We start from the raw sequence: 14,774 nt of genomic DNA on the forward strand, positions 1-14,774 counted from the left end.
TTGAGACTATTATTAAGTAAAATAAGGGTTACATCAACATAAGCACTGTGATACCCCAATAGTAGATCTGATAACAGAGACAGCTATGAAGTGACCTATGGGAAGTAGCATATATGGCATGGAAACACTAGACAAGGCAGGACAAACGGGAACTTAATAATTTTGGACCAGGGTTCACCATAGGTAACTGCAGATAAAGGGGGACTACTATGCATGCAATTAAATGATAGTGATCTATGAAACAGTGTATATCTATTCATAAGTTTAGCAACTGGATTTTGATGCACATTTTACATGATATTTTAAAAATCCTTAGAGGATATTCGCTGATTGAGGTCTAGACTTAAACTGACATTGAACAGGGGTGCAGTCATGAGAATCTATCATGTGAGAATATGGACTCTACCATCAAAACTGCACCTTGGCATCTGCCATAAATGTGACCTGCACAGCCCTGTATCTTATGTATCTTACTGTATTGGAAATCTGACAGCCTGGTTTAAAGAAAGTTCAGCTTTTTATTATTTTAGGCCAGTCGTTTATCCTCCCTTAGCTACCACATCTAAGAAGATGGACTCAACAATGCCTACTGGTCGGAGTTGCTTTTCATACTTTTCTGAGTTCCCATGTGGTGCAGCAGAATAAATGGAGCTTGAGCTTCTTGATAGCTTCAAGCCTGCCTCCATCTTTCACTAATTATTTAGAACAAGTAGCATTTCTTATTTCTGGAGATTCTTCCTCCTAGGACTCTTCAGGACTTCAAAGAAAAGCAATCTACCTCTTGGTGACAGCCTGCAAGGAAATGGGCTGACCAAAGGGCTGTATTTGAGAGATGGCTGTGTGGGACCAGGACCTGACCACCACTCACTCCTCATCAGCCATAGAGATTGAGCGTGATTGCTTCCTGGGAAGGTACTGTGTGGGAGCTGAAAGGGCTCTGATCTTGGGGGCCCCAGCAAAGGGCACCCATAGCTGAGCTTGGTATCAAGGGAAAGAATTTGTCCTTGCTTGAAGAAACCTTCTCCAATTTTACCTCCCAGCCCCTCCAAAGGTTTGCAATTTCCAGACAAGCCACACTTTTTGCCCCATACCACTTGGTGACATAGCCTCCCTTACTCCAGCCAGTGGACTCTTTCTTGTGTTTTAGTCTCAGCTTCTGGAAGCTTCTCCAGAGCCCCAGTGCTATAGACTCTAGTGCCCCCCAAATTCACTTATTAAACCCTAAATCCCAATGTGATTAGGCCATAAAGACAGAGCCCTTGTGAATGGTATTACTGCCTTTATAAAAGAGAACCCAGAAAGCTGCCTCCCCTTCGGCCATATGAGGTCACAGAAGAAAGATGGCCATCTGTGAGTCAGGAAGCAAGCCCTTGAATCTGCAGGTACCTTGACCTTGACCTTCCCAGTCTCTAGAAGGGTAAGAAAGAAATTCACACTATAGTACTGACTGGACCAAGATGCCCAGAATAGGAGAAGACCCTTCCTAAGGTTCCCTGGGTAAACATCATCAACCTTTACACAGGTGACCCTTTCAATTCTCCTGCAGCACCACAGAGCACCCCTGCCATAACTTCTAGAAGGACCCTGGGCATCTCTAGAGCTTCAGGAAGAGACAGGCTGTGTCTTTCTCTAAATGTCAACTTCTAGTGCAGGGCCTAGCCCTGAACAGGGGCTCAAGGCAGGTCTACTGATGGAACAAAGATCTCTGGGCCATATTCTGATGGGTCAAGAGGTTGATTGGAAAACCCAGGGGTGGGGACATTCTAACCTATAAAGCCCATCTTCTTTGAGAACCACTGCAGGTAGCAAAAGATGCCATTGAGGGAAGTGTGCTATGTCTGGAACAGAAAAAAAGGCTTGAGGACCCCTAACCTAACTGAGATGAAAAGGAAGGAGTCTCCTCTTAATGAGCAGGTCATTAATGACAGAAGCACAAGAACTTGAGTGCTGAATAGAAGTCCCTGGAAACAGGAGTCTGCACAAAGGTACGGGTCTCTGGAGGGAAGCTACAGTGCCCCTCCAGACAACCCCATGGCCTGAATGATTCCACTACCTGGTTGTCGTGGGGGTGCATGATGGCCACTGTACTAGAATGCAGGGGTAGGCATTCAAAGGACATACAGTGTCATATTTCTATCATTTTGGCCTGTCTTGCAGGACTTTTATTTACTGAAAAAGATCACTCAAGAAGATGGATTTCAAAGATGAAAGTGAGTCTAGGATTAAATGCAGCTGGAGGAGACAATCTATCTGCCTACAACTAGAAGTGCCTCCTCCCCTTAGTCTTCCATCTTCCCTATCTTGTGAAACAAAACATAGTTTATTTCAGTGAAATCTCTATAGGCTTGCAATAAACTGTGTCTATCTCTTTGCTCTAATTCAATTTGTTTCTATCCCTGGAAACCAAAATGTCTGGATTTAAGCTACCACTATCAGTAGACTACCGACTATAAAAGTAAGGAACCACAAGATTAAATAGTTTGTCTCATGCCGTAAGCTGATAAGAGGCTGGGTGGGGAATCAGGCCCTGGTTTGCTGGATCCCATTCTCTGTACACTGAATAGTGCCAAGACATTCTTCAGAGACTCTAAGAACAGATCTGGATGCATTTTGCATTTAAAGAAAATTTGTTTGTAACAAGCGTGCTAGATTGGAACAGTGAAGTTATAGGAAATACTTCCTACAAAGATCAGAACTATCACTCTCTTCTGACAGTAATTATAATAATCATAGCAGCTCAGACTTATTAAGAATTTACTATGTTCCTACTACTATACCAAACTCTTTGAGTATATTTTATCACATTTATTTTCCCTCTTTTAGTTGGGAACATTGAGTCTCCAAGAGGTTACATGACTAGTCTAAGATCTCAGAGCCAGTGAGAGAAAATTCTGTGGATCAAAGAGCTCTTTCTATGACCTCTTAAGACCTTGTTCTACAGAAACAATTGCTAGAGCACAGACATAACTAATCTGAATCCTTACGGAGGCAGTGGTCACCTCGTTGCAGCCATGATAACATTGCATAATGGAGAGGGGGAGTGCCCCAGCAAAGGTGAGGATGTGGAACCCATCAAATTTTCATGGGGAAGTCAGAAAGCCAAGCTGTGAGATGGGCTCTTAGTGAAAGCTAAGATGCTAACTGCGCACATGGTCTCTGAGGTTCCCCTCCCTCCATCGTGGCGCCAGCACCCCTGTGATTCATGCTTCAGAGTCACTCAGAGCTCACAGGCACCAACTCTTCAGTAGCAAAGAAAATGGATGGACTGCCTGGGGATGACTTCCCTGCACGCACCACATTTCCTTAAAAGGCCTCCAGTGTATATACAGTTCTGACATGAGGGCAAAGCTAAATCACAGCTGGGCCTCTCTTCCCCCTTATATGGTCAAGTATGACAACGGCATCCTCCCTTCTGATTTATGAAGCAAAGGAGTAGAGGAATGTTGATCAGGAGATGCGGGGATGTTTCACCAGGGAGAAGATATAAAGCTCATCAAGCTGGCAAACGACTTGCAAGACCAACTGGAACAGAATGCGAACTTGCTGAGGTTTTTCCTTTAGTTTTTCCTTTTTAACTCTGAAGAATAAACACTTTCATTCCTCTCTTAAATATCAACATTTCCTGAAGCCAAAGAATATGCAGAGCTTTCCCCTAAGTATTGGAGAAAGTAAAAAATAAGGCAAAATTTTAAAAAATTTGGTTTTATCCTTCATAAATTTACCCCTCTTCTACCCTTGTTTTGTTTCCCCATTAAACAGAGATGTGATATACACACACAGAAAGATATACAGAGACATGCAAACACACACACACAAACACATAGAGAAAGACACACATGCGCATACAGACACACACATACAACAGACCCACAAAGAGACAGAGACTCACATGGATACACAGAGACTCACATAGCACAGACACAGCCAATGAAGCATCTGAAAAAAGGGACAATTTCACTGTGAACAGAACACAGAAATAGCCCAAAGAACCCAACCATGAAAAGAATTCTTATCTTTAGAGGGCCTTGGCCATGTGCTTAGAGATTAATGAACACATTTTCCCATCCAATCTCTGTTCTAAGACTGGAACCAATAAGGACAAGAGGGTGTATCAATGAGAAGGCATGGGAAAGTGCTTTGTACATTGCAAACAACATAAAACCCATAGCTGTATCAAGCACTGTGGTAATGTCTTTCTAGAATTGACAAATATACTCTTTATTTTAATATACTAACTGGTTTCTTGGATGAAAACAAATATAAATTATGTCATTATTTAAACTATCTTCATCCTTGTGATAATTCACTTTCATTTGGTCAGAACTCTGAGTTGTTTTTTTTTTTTTTTGAAGTTAATGCTGGGGCAAATACCAAACTCTTCTATCCTGCCTCAAAAAGCCAAGAAACCCTAGGGTGACCACTCCACATTTTAATGGCACATTGACAAGTCAGCAATCAGAGAAAGATGCAGGCACTGTATACACATAACACATATTCCTTTACCATTTACAAATGACACATATGCAAGGGACATCTTGATGTGAGACTGCTCATCACTGCACTTGTGATCCCCAAGGAGACCATATAGTATACATAGTAACATTCAAGAAAATAATACACCAACCTCCTCCCCTTCAGGGCAACTCCCCAAATGAAATGCACTGGATACAAACATTCAGCCTGGAGGTTCAAATTCTTAAAAGCAGAAATTTACTAAGTCAAATACTGCTAAACCCAAACACAGGTCTTTACCTGAAAACATTCTATTTCAGATACTCATACAAATAGAACAACAGACAAAGGTCTCAAAGCACTCATGGCAGACTCTACACACACACACACACACACACACACACACACACACACACCCCAGCTTTATTAAATGGCTACATTTGAAGCAGAAAGAATCAGTGGGTATTTGGAGAGATTGCCCAATCCCTGGGTTGCCTTGGACCAACATGCAGGGAGTGGAGCTGCCTAGGTGTTCACATGATTCCTACATCCACACACACTCCAAGGGACTGAGGAGGGAGCTTTTGAAGGGTATGCCCAGTAGCTCAACTTTAAACACTGAGGGAGTTTTCTTACGGGGATTGGGAACCAAATATGTGATATGCAGGTCTTCAGGCTTTAATACCTGAGTAAGAATTACCTGACAATATTGTTTAAAATGAGAATTATTGGACTCCAATCAGAATGACTAGATCAGAATCTCTGGGGTGGGCATCTGGAATCTGCATTTTTACCGGCTTTTCCACCTACCTAACTCTCATAAGATTTTTATGTACTCTAACATTGAGGTCCAATACTTTAAGCATTTCCCAAAAGAATATTTCTCTCAGATTTTAGAGGAAAAAAAAAAAGATTATCTTAGTCTGTTTTCTGTCGCTTTAACAAAATGACTAAAGCTGATACTTTAAAAAGAAAAGAGATCATTTAATCCCCCATTCTGGAAATTTAAGAGCATAGCACCAGCATCTGCTTGGTTCTGGTGAGGGCCTAAAAGGTGGATGACATGACATGACGGTGGGATCATGTTGAAGAGTGGGGAGCAGAGCACCTAGAAAAGAGATTCAAGGGAGGTACCAGACTCCCTGTGATTCACCCTCATGGAAGCTCTTCTGGTGCCACAAGATTTGCATGGACCCCTTGTGAGGAAGGTGCCCTCATGACTTAATTATCTTCTACTAGGTCTCACCTCTTAAAGGTTCTGCCACCTCAACACTGTCACACCGTGGGCCAGATGTCTAGCACATGAACCTTCAGGGAATATGCTCAAACCATAGGAGGTTCAAGAAGAGCGGTCCCAACTTTTACATCGTTTGGTGGGAAATACAGAGAATATGGGCAAGAGTAACTGAGGTCCCGGGGGGCCTATTGCCAGTTTATGGCAGAGCCCCAAGGGAGTTCTCACCCAGGTCTAGTCTCAATATCATTACTGCCTCTGTCATAACACCTAACACCCTCCCTGGACTTTCTTTACCCCACCCATAGATATCTACACCCTACAGGGCTATGGGTACAAAATGTTGAATGATCCTCCATGGTGACATGGAAGTTACTGTTTCTGCCTGCCCCATGCCCAGCCTCTACCTAAAGGACACAGACTTTTGTTTTACTTGTGTAGGACTTCTCCCTTGCCCACTGCCTGTCACTCAAGGTAATCATTTCTTCCCTGGCCAAAGAGTAGGCAGGTGAATCTTGAGTGGAGTAAAAGTGGACAAATATATGAAGTTCCATCTGGTAGCTGATTCTCTGAAGAGATTGCCAATACACACAACTCCTTTCACCATGTTTTTGTTTTGGTTGTTGTTATTTTCCTTTTTTCTGGTGCTGTGCTGGGGATTGAACCCAGGGCCTCATCCCATGTTAGGGCAAGTGCTCTACCACTGATAGATATTCCCAGCTCCCTGTTATTTTGGAGACCAGCTTTTCATTGGTTGTCAAATTTACTCCTTATCCTTCCATTGCAATCCTTTAAATAACCTAAAATCAGTCTTCTTACTTACATCCCAACAACCCTACTTGACCCTGGCTTCATTACCTCATAACCTTAAATGTGCAAGTCTTTGATCCAATCTGATGGAAAGGGAAGTTAGGATAAAATATCTCCCTTCTGGAAGCAGGGTGGGTGTTAAGGCCTTGCATTTGGATGGGCAGGGATGAGGCAGTACTGGAAACCCAGTGCCTTCAATACTATCACTCTGTTATTCCAAATAACTCAGTATTTCTGTCTTTGATTCCCAAAACATAACATCCCCAAGCTAAAAGGCTTACGATACTATGTAGCTGAAAATAGAAATAGTCACAAGCTCACAACTGCAAAGTGATCCAAATGACTCTTCTAAGTGGTGGATGCAATCTCCTCAAGATCCAGTGCCAAGAAGCTGTTGGGCTCTGCCTCATTTGCACAAGTAGATAGACTGTCCTCCTTGTCAGTCTGGGTTTTATCTTTAATTATGTCCCTCTCCCTGGGACAGCACCATGGTCTCTGACATACAGTGCATCTGCATGCAATTTCAACATAATGGGAGCAGGGCTCCGTTATTTTAAATCCACAAGTGCCATTATGAGGTCTTTCTGCCAAAACCCATATTGCTCTTTTGTTACAAAGCTATACAAATATTTGTGTTTTCTGTTTAACTTGGCAGCATGGCAAGCTTTCAGACTCTCTACTGCTTTTGCTTTTGAAATGACTGCCTGTCTCTTGCTGGAGGTTATTCGCTATTTACTGTGTTTCTCCAAAATAAACTCTTAATTTTTTGGAGGAGAATCCCAAACCTCTGCTGTTAAAGAGGTCCATCACTAGTGGTTACCCAGAGAAATGGTACGCACATTGGCATTAAAAGGGAAATTTGAAAATGTGTTTTTTGGGGCCCTGGGTTTGTGGCTCAGCAGTAGAGTGCTTGCCTAGCACGTGCGAGGCACTGGGTTCTATCCTCAGCACAACATAAAAATAAATAAATTAAATAAAGGTATTGTGTCCAACTACAACTAAATATATACATATATATATATATTTTTTTTTAAAGAAAATGTATTTTACCTTTTAAAATTAACCTAAAGGGAAACTGACATTTGAGTGTGTTCTGATTTATGAATTTTGACATGCATAGATTCATGTTATCTACTACCACAATCAAGATACATCATCCCAAGGGAATCTCTTGTGTGGTTGTACCTGTCCTCACTGCTAGCACTGCTGTTTTTGTCTCTATAATTTTTCTATTTAAGAACAATATAAGTGACTCAAAAAGTATGTGACATTTGAGTCAGTTTCCTTTCCCTGAACAAACAAACCAACAAATCCAACTTGTACATATCATCAGTTCTGTTGGATTCAGGAGTAGTTAGTATTCCATTGTGTAGCTAATGTATTATTGACTCATGCTCCCAATGAATGGCATTAGGTTGCTTTAGTCTGCAGTCTCCTAGTAATAGGGGTGTTTTATATGACTATAAGATTTTAATTCTCTAGGGCATATACGTATGTGTAGGATTTAGGGTCTGAAGGTGAACATCTGTTAAGCAACTGAAAACTGTTTTCCAAAGTAGCCTTCTGTCCCATTTGCATTCCCACCAATACTGTGTGAGAGCTCAGGATGTGCAGCCTCATCAGCACTTGGAAATAGCAGTAATTTGTATTTCATCCATTCCAATTCTAATGTAGTTTTAATTTGCATTTATAGGTTAATGCTGTTAAACATCTCTATGAGGTTATTTGGATCCATGTATCCTCTTTGGTGAAGTGTCTATGCGAATCTTTTGCACAATTTGGACTGTTTGAACTCTTAAAATATGTTGAAAATATACTTTCTCCTAAGAATTGCTTTATCACCACTGTCAAAAATCAATTGGTCAAGGGTGAGGTTGTGGCTCATTGGTAGAGCGCTTGCCTAGTATATGTGAGGCACTGAGTTCAATTCTCAGCACTGCATATATAAATAAATAAATAATATTTTATTAAAAATAAAATTATTTTATAAAAAATAAGAAAAATTTTTAAAAAATCAATTGGCCATATTTATTTAGGTCTATTTTAGGACTCTATTCTGTTTCATTGATCTACAAATCAATTCCTTTGCCAATACTTTCCTCTTTTTATTTAAAATGGTGTCTATTCCAGTTCCTTTGATTTTCAATATAAATTATAGAATCATTTGTCTGTATCTACCAAAATCTTATGGGCACATTAATTGAAGTTGTATTAAATCTATAGGTCAATTTAAAAATAAATGCATCTTTAAATAAATAAATAAATGCATCTTTACTATGTTGAGTCATCCAATCCTTGGATATGGTAAGTCTCTCCATCTAAGTGTTCTTTGATTTTTTTAAATCAATGTTTTATAGCTAGTATATATATATAATTTCACTAAATTTACAGCAACATATTTTATTTTTGAGCAATAGTAAATAATATTTCTCTTTTTTCATTTCAGTTTCCAACTAAACATTGACAGTACATAGAACTACAATTTTTTTTATATATTGACTTTGTATCCTCTGACTTCCCTCTATTAGTTTTGGGAGATTTTATAAATCATTTGAGATTTTAGATGTAGACAAGCATGAATAGGAGTCATTTTATTTCTACCTTTTCACTCTGTCTATCTTTTAAATTCCTTTTCTTGCCTTACTGCATTGGCTAGAACTTCTAGTACAATGTTGAATAGTAGTGGTGAAAGTGGACATCCTTGCCTTGTTCATAATCTTAAGGGAAAGTGCTTACTCTTTTCCTGTGTAATATAATCGTATCATATTAAAGGTACCCCTTATTTGGCTTTATCTTCTGTTCCTAATTTGAAGGATATTGAAATTTTCTCAAATAATTTTTTGTTTCAATTGATGTGATCATATAGCATTTCTTCATAAACTTCTAATAAATATATTGATTAACTTTCAAATATTAAGCCAGCCTCACATTCCTAGGATTAATTCCACTGATATTTTTATAACTTCTAGATTTATTATGTTAGTATCTTGATAATGATTTTTATATCTATGCATATGAGAGATTTTTTCTGTACACTCCTTTTCTATGTCATCTTTGTCTAGTTTTACTGTCAGATAATATAGCCTTTTAAAATTTCTTTGGAATTGTTCCATCTTCTTTTTTCTGAAAGATATTATGTGTAATTCTAATGTTTGGAATAACTTCCCAGAGCATTTTTCTGCACTTAAGTTTCTTTTTTGGGAAGATTTGAAACTGTGGATTCAGGCATTTTTAATAGTCACAGAAATATTTAAATTATCAATTTCATCTTTGGTGATTGTAGATATTTTGTGTCTTTCAAGAAATCAGCCCATTTCCCTAAGTTATTGAATTTAGTCGTGAAGAGTTGTTTGTGATTCTACCTTGTTATGCTTTTAATGTATAACAAGTTCTAAAAATTATTGTTGAATTATAGGCTCAGAACTGCAATTTTCAATAACACAACAATCTAAATTTTTGTATAAAATTTCCCAGGTTTAAATGTTAGCAGAATGATTCAAGAATACAATTTCAGGGCATTAGTTTTCTTTTTTGGGTCTAGAAAGGACCTGCTAGTGTCTCTAGTTAATTTTGATGTGTATTTATAGTGTGTATATTTATATAAGGACTGTGTGTGTGTATATGTGTGTGTTCATTAAAAATGTGATCTCTATCCTTGAGATATCTGTAGATTCCTTATATATAGTTGTTATTTAAAAACTCACTGGTAAAGAACTTCAAAATCTAAGCACCAAAAAATCAAAAACCCAATCAATAAATAGGCCAAGGACCTGAACAGACACTTCTCAGAAGATGATATATAATCCATCAACAAATATATGAAAAAATGTTCATCATCACTAGCAATTAGAGAAATGCAAATCAAAACGACTCTAAGATTTTATCTCACTCCAGTCAGAATGGCAGCTATTATGAATACAAACAACAATAAGTGTTGGTGAGGATGTGGGGAAAAAGGCACACTCATACATTGCTGGTGGGACTGCAAATTGGTGCGGCCAATATGGAAAGCAGTATGGAGATTTCTTGGAAAATTGGGAATGAAACCACCATTTGACCCAGGTATCCTTCTCCTCAGTCTATACCCAAAGGACTTAAAAACAGCATACTTTGGGGACACAGCCACATCAATGTTTATAGAACCACAATTCACAATAACTAAACTGTTGAGCCAACCTAGATGTCCTTCAGTGGATGAATGGATAAAAAATATGGCATATATACACAATGGAATATTACTCAGCAAAAAAAGAGAATAAAATCCTGGAATTTGCAGGTAAATGGATGGAGTTAGAGAAGATAATGCTAAGTGAAGTTAGCCAACCCAAAAAACCAAATGTTGAATGTTTTCTCTGATATAAGGAGGTTAATTTATTTGGGGTAGGGAGAGGAAGCATGGAAAGAATAGACTAACTCTCGATAGGGCAGAGGTGTGGGAGGGGAAGGAAGGGGGCACGGGGTTAGAAATGATGGTGGAATATGATGAACATTATTACCCTAAGTACATCTATGAAGACATGAATTGGTGTGAATATGCTTTGTAAACAACCAGAGATATGAAAAAAATGTGCTCTGTATGTGTAATAAGAACTTTAATGCATTCCACTGTCATATATAAATTTTTTAAAAATAAATATATGTATAGTGTGTATATAAACTCAGTGGTGTCGTAATGTGTAAAATATAAGATCATTCAGAAAAAAGATATTCATCAACTTGTGGACTGTTATCCATGACTGGACTCCCTGGGCATTGCTCTGAACTCCTTTCTCTTTAAGGCATATCATTTCACGGAAGTTGCCAAGCTTCCTTTTCTCCACTAACAATGTCTTTTATCAGAGCCTCTTCCTTCAATCAGAGCCCAGAGGAAATGAAACAAGAGGAGAAAATTAGCAAAAGAGAGAAAATCTCAAAAGTTATAATGAATGTATGTCATCGAGTATTTTTTATAGACAAGTCACTGAAAAGGGTGTGTCATGTCTTGTTTGATTTTAATTTCAAAGTGAGGTGAACTGAAGGGGATAATGAAGCTGACTAGTTCTTAATCGCTGTCAATAATGGAAAATCAGGAGTTAGCTATGCATAAATATGAAAGTATTTTTTATTTTAGTAAAGGAATCCATTAATATGGACGAATTCGTAGTTAGTTCTAACTGGCCCAGTTAGCTGATGAGAGCACGTTGCCACCATAACTAACTCAAACACCTGACTGGGCCACAAGATACATGTAAGTGCCTGGGACAGGGTAAAAGGCTTGGGTCTTGGAGTCAGATAAAACTGGATCTGAATGACAGCACCTTCTCTTTCTGGAACATGTCCCTGAGCCTTTGTTTTTATCTTCTATAGACTATATAGTTCATAATGAAAGTGCTTCTATCAGCTTTTCTAGGTACAAGGAACAAAGTCTCAACTCAAGTCACCTTGAATGATGGGGTAGGCTTTTGTGGGATGACAAAGAGGACACACAAATTTGGATCATGAAGCCAGAGAATACTTCAAGACACCCAGGATGTGCTGAAGAGCCAGCTCTTGGTAAGTAGAAGCCTTATGTTGTTCAGCATCTAGGGAGTGTGTGCAGCTCTCACCCCCTTGACCCAGACACTTCTCACTGACTTCCTCGTCTTCCCTTATGCAGTACTTATTTATATCTTTCAGGTTCTGCTTTCTCATTATTGTGAATCCTATAACTTCCACTCACGTCACTATCACAATCCCACCAACTTCCCTCTACCTCAGGTCTTCCAACTGCTCTTACTTTTCTTTACCTGTTCTTATATACTCAAATTACTAAGTTCAAGAGTATTAAAAGCAAGAATCTTAAAGGCTTGCTAATTCACCGTTTGGGCAGAGTATTTTGCTTTACCTCAAAGGACACTGACCAGTGTGTAAATACCCTACATTGAGCTGGTTGCCTACCTGGGGGCAAATCCATTACAGCTCAAAGCTGGAGTTTTGCTTTGGGGGAGGTGAGTTACATAGGATGAAATTGTCAGGGATGTTGCAAAGTTAGTTCCCTTAGAAAGTGTGCAGGCGCTGGTCCTGGGGTTGACATTTCTGGTGCAATACCTCTTTCAGGTTATATCTGATAAAGACATTTAGCAAACGCCTGTTGCCATGCAGACACAGTGTGTTTTAGTTGAGACACAAAGTTACCAAGTACTAATTGAGCACTTATTATACAATGAAGCACACTTTCAGGTACTGGGACTTTTACAGTAATAAGTCAAATGTGGTCACTGCTCTTATGCTGTTTACAATCTAATGAAGGAGATAGCTAAAAATATATAAGCAACTCAGCAAGTCCACTCTTAGGTATATAAAAGAAAATATTTGTCTCTACACAGACTTGCTGACATTATTCCTAATAGCCACTTAGGTTTATTCCTAAAACCCAAGTGTTTATCAATAGCCAAATGATTAAGCAAAATGTGGGGCATCCCTATAATGGAAAATTACTCAGCCAGAATGAGATGAAGTGCTGTTATGCACTGAGTATTGAAAATATTAGGTGAAGTTCAAGAAGCCAGACACAAAGCCCTCATGATATGAGTACATTTATATGGAAATCTAAAAGGGGGAAATTGACAAGAGGCAGAAAGCAGATTGCTGGCGGTAGGGAGGTCATGGGAGTTGGGAAAATGATAGCTAAAGGGATTAGGATTTTTCTTTCTTTTTTTTTGCAATTTTCATTACCTCAGAAAGAAATGTGTGTGTGTGTGTGTGTGTGTCTTTGAATATAATAAAAATACTAAATCATAGACTTAAAATGGGTAAATTATATGATGTGTATATTTTATCTCAATACAGGTGCTAAAGTTCTAAACATTAAACTTATATATGCAGAAAATTAATGAAACAAACATACGTGGATTATAAAAGGACACAATAGACTAAGATAAAGAATAACAGAAAGAAGCTCTATTTTCAGATAGAATAGACAAGGCCTATCTAAGGAGGTGAAATGGAAGCTGAGAAAAAAGGGTTAGAGCTGGTGGTGAGGAAATGGCCTGTGCAAAGGCCCAGAGGCCGGAAAGGACTCAACAGTAGAATGGGCTGTCCTTTCTCTCCCACTCAGGATGCAAATGATTAAGAGTGATGCTGAGAGAGAGATGGTGTTGACTCCAGTTTATTTTGAAAATCAAGTTATACCACTCTTGGGCATCTTAACTATTAGTATTAATAATCCACTTGTGAGGTGCCATCTCCTGACCAGGATCCTATGTCCCATACACATCAAAATTCTAACACCAGATTTCATACCTTCAACTAACTAGGCACAAAATTATTTACAAGTAATACTCTATATGCATAATAGTATCAGTGCTGAATTCTAAACCATGCCTGTATTAGTTTGAATAGATTTCCAATCTGTACTTTGATATTTGCTGTGTTAAGCCAGGATGTATCCTTGACAGTCTCTTAGGAACTGCTGACTAGCATACAGTAGTCCCCCCTTACCTGCAGTTTCACCTTCCACTTGCAGTTACCTGAGGTCAACTAGAGTCCAAAAATGCCCATCAGAAAATTCTAAAAATAATTCATAAGTTTTAAATTGTACAACACTCTGAGTAGCACTATAAGTATTCTGCTGTCCCACTCCACCCCAAAGGGGGTGTGAATCACCCTTGGTTCCGCGTATTCGTGCTGTATTCACTACCTACCATTGGTCACTGAGCAGCCATGTCAGTTATCAGACTGTTGCAGTATCTCAGCATTTGTGGTCAAGTAACCCTTATTTTTTAAAAATGTCCCCAAAGCTCAAGAGTAGTGATACTCAATTATTATAATTATTCCATTTCATTTAGTTATTGTTGTTAATCTCTTACTGAGACTAATTTATAAATTAAACTTTATCATAGATGTGTGTATATAGGAAAAAACATACTGTATATAGAGTTCAGTACTATTTGGGTTTTCAGGCATCGGCTTAGGATATTAGATGGTACCCTTCATGGTTAAGGAAAGATGGGTGGATTTTACAGAGGAGAGTCCAGGCTATCTGCAGACCTGTTCTGCCAAGTACAGTAAACAGTAAAATCCCTATTGTCCTACCTTCCTCTCTTTTTGGCCCCAGTAAGCAAAAGGTGAAAGAAACCAAGTCAAGATTTTCCCAACCTCTTCATTTTATTTATGTACTTGATTCTTATAAAGTTCAACGAGCAAAATGTGGCCTTTAAATGAAAGATCACTATCACATGAATGCTATATCTATCTGACTTGGAACTTGATTAAAACCAAATCTTTTCATTGGCTAACAGGTCAAATGTGTCCTATCCAA

General features: G+C 38.7%; 1 protein-coding gene and 1 long non-coding RNA gene across 3 annotated transcripts in view; one reads left to right on the plus strand and one right to left on the minus strand.

Annotated features, from left to right (window-relative positions):
• Pgm5 (phosphoglucomutase 5) overlaps positions 1–14,774 on the minus strand; it is a 163,021-nt gene that overhangs the window by 83,635 nt on the left and 64,612 nt on the right. The gene's annotated exons all lie outside the window — the stretch shown is intronic.
• LOC144377266 (uncharacterized) overlaps positions 1–14,774 on the plus strand; it is a 51,444-nt gene that overhangs the window by 8,564 nt on the left and 28,106 nt on the right. For both annotated transcript variants that reach the window (XR_013438083.1, XR_013438084.1), the window contains exon 3: positions 11,877–12,028. This is a non-coding gene — a long non-coding RNA (uncharacterized LOC144377266). The remainder of the gene's footprint in view (positions 1–11,876; positions 12,029–14,774) is intronic.

The sequence above is a fragment of the Ictidomys tridecemlineatus genome, chromosome 4 (genome assembly GCF_052094955.1).
Source record: "Ictidomys tridecemlineatus isolate mIctTri1 chromosome 4, mIctTri1.hap1, whole genome shotgun sequence".
NCBI classification, from domain to species: domain Eukaryota; kingdom Metazoa; phylum Chordata; class Mammalia; order Rodentia; family Sciuridae; genus Ictidomys; species Ictidomys tridecemlineatus.